The sequence below is a fragment of the Alligator sinensis genome, unplaced genomic scaffold (assembly GCF_000455745.1).
Source record: "Alligator sinensis unplaced genomic scaffold, ASM45574v1 scaffold534_1, whole genome shotgun sequence".
NCBI classification, from domain to species: domain Eukaryota; kingdom Metazoa; phylum Chordata; order Crocodylia; family Alligatoridae; genus Alligator; species Alligator sinensis.
In genome coordinates this window covers 2,344,331-2,348,909 of record NW_005842050.1, presented here as the reverse complement: position 1 = coordinate 2,348,909, position 4,579 = coordinate 2,344,331, and the positions used below count along the sequence as shown (strand labels likewise).

At 41.7% G+C, this 4,579-nt stretch overlaps 1 long non-coding RNA gene across 1 annotated transcript; it reads right to left on the bottom strand.

Moving 5' to 3' along the window:
* Window positions 1-1,255: 1,255 nt before the first annotated feature.
* On the bottom strand, window positions 1,256-4,419 carry LOC102369554. The gene is made up of 3 exons (XR_323724.2): window positions 4,214-4,419; window positions 3,121-3,339; window positions 1,256-1,329 (listed from the first exon to the last, which is right to left on the bottom strand). It is a non-coding gene; the product is annotated as an uncharacterized LOC102369554 (long non-coding RNA).
* Between the last annotated feature and the right edge of the window lie 160 nt (window positions 4,420-4,579).

Here is a 4,579-nt window from a genome sequence, read left to right as displayed (position 1 = left end):
GCCCTTGGGTTATTGGGCCCTTGGGTCCCACAAGGGCAGGCAACCCCAGAGAAGGGGATGGGTGAGTAGCCCACTGCCTAGTCAAGGCCCTAAGGGGAGGGGGCCCTGGTGCTTCCTGGACACCCTGCAAGGGACCCCATTGGAAGAAGGACTATCTCTTGGCATGGGTCAGGGACTATATTAAAGAATAGGTGTTATTAAGATTGTTCTTGTTCGCACCTTATATTTTGTCATTGAAATTTTGTATTTTGATGTTGTATTGTGTTGATGCTGCTGAAATTGTTTTATTGTGATGGGTAAATAGTGTTATTTAGGGTTTGACCTCGGTTACTGGTTAATGTTCACTGTGTAAATATATGTGTATGATATTTAGTTTTATGATTATGTATATTATAACAACAAATTGTATATAGTTAAGAACTTTGGGCTTGAGGTAACTCTATAGAGGAAAGAGGGATCTGCTTGAAATTCTGGCATCCCTCTCACAGCACAGCCTTCTTTCCTTCCCCAGCCTCTTTCTTTCCTTCTTTCCATCTTCAGACAAAGCTTGATATGGGCCCCAAGGGCAGGGCCGAGACAGGAGCACCGCACCTTTTGAAGGCGGGAGCAAGGCAGGCTCAGCTGTGTGGGGCAGGCAGCAGTGACCTGGGAATGAGGCAGAAGGCTTGGAAAGGGAGGTACTGGGAGGGGTGGCTATGGGAAGGCTAAGGAAAATTTTGGAGTGGTTACCATTAAAAAAAAAAATCAAATGTTATGATACCATGTAGTTAACTCAAGTCTCATGTATGTGTTGCCAGCAGTAACCAAAGGACCACTGGGTAGAAGCTGTTGTTGATAAGTGTTCACTTCTTAATGAGTGACCACAATATTGGTGTACTGATACGCATACTTTACTATGAATGCAAATGTGTGTGATTCTCCTCTCGTGAGTGTAAATCAGACATATTTCTACCATTTTTTCAATGGCTGACCCAGAGACAGAAATTAGACCTATACATTATACCTATATGTCAATAAGGATTTTGCATAGACATCAAGAGAAGAGATAACTTGCATATTCTTTAATATATTAAAAGTAAGAATGAAAAATGATTGGCGACAATCTATTTCCATTTAGGAAAACAAATCTTAAACACCAGAACAAAACACTACCACTCTTCCTTCCCAAAACTCTAATTTTCAGTTTTACAGTTTAACACTGAGGAATATTTTCTCACTTCAGCTGCAGATTTTTACACATTTTCTCTATTGCTGTCTCTTCTTCTCTTAAGAGTTTTTTACACATTTTAATATTTTCCTCTCTGGTTGCTTCTGTCATTCCTAGAAGAGCTGCAGAGGAAGATTCCTTAGTTAAAAACTTTTACCAACCTGCATGTTTGCTCTAGAACGTAAAGTTTGATTCCACTTGGTCAATTCACCTGGGTCATCCTGAAGGCATAGGCTTTGCTCAATGCTCTTCCTAAAGAAACCGTAGTGGTATGTCTGTAACTCTTGTCTTTCCAGTGAATCTGGGCAGAATCTTATATAACTGATGGCTAGTGAAGTTTTTCATTGTTGGACAAACTTAATCTTTCCTCCGTTTTATGGTTTCTTCCATCACTTCAGCTACTTCTCTTTCCTTTGTCAAAGTCTGCTCCATTGTCAGAGCTTGGTGTTTAATGGAAAGAATCCAATACATATGCATTTAAATAGGAAATGCTGGATAGTCAAAACTTCTAATGAAGTTTCTATCCATTACCTAAAACGGACTTTTATCTTTAACAGTTTAGCCTGTGTGTTCGGAGGCATGAAAGAACTGCTCCCTTATACTCCACCTGGAAGTTAAGACATTAATTTAAACCTAGTGAATAATTGCTCATTTCCAGTATAGTCTAGGGAAGTGTTAGGAAAAGGTTTCTAATCACGGGCAGAGTTAGTATCCACATCCTGAGCCATCTGCCCCCTTATTCCATGTTTTCTCTCTAAAGAGAATGATGCAGATTGGCAAGAAGGCACAGTGATTCTTCCCAATCTAGAAGGAAACTTTTGTGGGAAAAGCTTACCTGCCTTAGCTTGGACAACTGTTTTTCTTATTCATTACACAGGGCTTAAAGGCAAATAATAAATAATAAATAAAGGCTGCAAGTTAACTACACTCACACAAGACACCAGCCAGTAACAGAGAAAGGAGGAAGATGCTGCCTAGGATTATTCATGCATTATGTTAATTTCTAGAATTTGTAGAAGGATGCCAAAATAAATAGGTGATTAAGACTTTTAAGAAGGAGTATACATATCCGAATCACTGCAGACACAGGGTTAATGCAATATAGTACATCTGGATAGTCCATAGGGTCAGGTTCTGTAGCCCTTGCAAAGATGAGAGTTTGCAATTCAGCCCAGGGTAATACACAAAGTTGCAGCAAACAGCTACATGGGACCACTGAGGTGTCCCAGCTCTTTGTTGTGGCTTTGATTTCACAGGAGACTGCTTCTCCAGTCAGCTGTGTGGGGAGGAGATGTCCTTTGAAGTTAAAGCTCCCACAGGCAGCTGAAAGGGTCCTTTCTGTCTTGGCAATGAAGTGATAATTAGGAGGGTTGCAGACCACCTGGAGAGAGTTTTATGATGGTAAGTCTGAGGAGTAACTGAGCTTGTGCCAAAAAGGGGGATTCAGTTAAGGTCTTTGCATAGAGTTAGGTTTTCAGGTTTCTTTCCAAAGAGAATAGGCATCTAGCTGGGGTTAGATAGGCATCTAGCTGGGGCCATCTAGACCCAGCAATCTTTCCTGCCTATGCAGGGGGTTGGACTCGATGATCTATTGAGGTCCCTTCTGACCCTAGCATCTATGAATCTAGATAGAACACCCCAGTCCTACCAGTTAATACAAGTATTAACTCAACTATACTGAGGTACTCTTTTAAGGCACAGAAAGTTACACATGCCAGCATAGGACTTTATAGCCTTTAAAAATATATCTTGAATAACTTTTCATTAACTTCTCAAAGTAAATCTTGATCTTATGCACTGGACATGCCCATTCTCTCCTCCTCTTCATCATAAACTGAGCTTTAAAAAAAGCTCGAAGAAACATTTAGAAGTACTAAATAAAAGACTTTTTTTGTAAATGAACATTTAGGTACCTTTGCCATCTTTCTCGTCTACTCTTTTCTGGTAGTTGCCACCTTTCCAAGGGCAGTAGCTTTGCCAGAATTCTCTTTAGACTCTATTGGATTCATCCTCCTGAGACAGACTCTCACATCTTTCAGGATGCCACATTTCTTCCTTGACACCTCCTCCTGTTCCCATTGCATCTCCTTTCCACTTCTTTTTTGCAAGCCTTTCTTTGACACACGCAGGAGCTGTAATCAAAACTTGATCACACAATCCAACCCCCAGCTCTGGGTACAGGATGCGTGGGGCTTCCTTCCTACACACAAAGAAATGCCCTTACATCCCAATTCCTCCACCTAATTTTCAGGAGGATTGTTTTCCCACAGTTCTATAGCAAAGAGATACAGCTTAACAGGAAGGAGGGATAGAGGTAGCCAATGAGCAATTAGACTTTCATTCTATTTTTGTTTGGTCCACCTTTAACTCTCTTGAACTATAGCATAGTTCAAACCAACTTTGAATTTAAGATGGCCCTTCAGTAACTAGATTCTATACATTGAAAACTATACATTTGTTATAATTTTTCATACATAGAATCTAATTGGTAGGTCATCTTAAATTTGTCCTCCTCTCTTCCCCTCACTGCTATGACAGGGAAAGCAGTGGTGGGGGGTGAGAGGCCAGACCCCTGCTGTTTGCTCCCCTACTCCTTGTCTCCCCATGCCTGTGCCTGCCCCCCATGCACTCCCCTGCCATATGCTCCCAACATCTGCCATGGGATGTGGGGGTAGGCTGCAAGTGATTCCCCAACCCTGCAGTCTCCCTTATGCTTCCCGCCAGCCATATATGCCCTCCCTCATCAAATGAGCCATTCGAACCTGAGGCAGGTGGCAGCCCAGCCCTGAGGCTGGACTTGAAGCCTGAGCTGGGCTGCTGCCTGTCCTGGGCCAGTATTCAAATTCAAGATGAAGCTTTTTTCCCCACTGTGCTGATTTGGGATGGCAGGAACCTTGTCTTGGATTCAATAAATATGGTACTTATTTTAAAATGAGATCCTCATGAACTTTTTTCACTTGCTTTCAGATACACTTGCCATCCTACTGAAGTGGGAACTATACTTACCTCTCTTCTTCTGGACTGTCCCAGGCCAGAAACATTGCCAGAATTCTCTTTAGGCCATATTGGATTCAGCCTCTGGAGACAGACTCTCATATCTTTAAAGATGCTGATTTTGTTTCTTAACTCCTCCTCTTGTTCCCATTGCATCTCCTTTCCACTTCTTTTTTGGAAGTCTTTCTCTGATGCAAATGCCATCTTGCTCAGGATCTGTAACCAGAAGTAGATTACACAATCCAATCCCTTCTCTGAAGATACACGATGCACAGAGCTTCCTTCCTACGCATAAAGAAATGCCTTTACACTCCAATTCCTTCTCCTAATTTCTAAAATGATTGTTTCTCCACAGTTCTATACTGAAGAGATACAGTT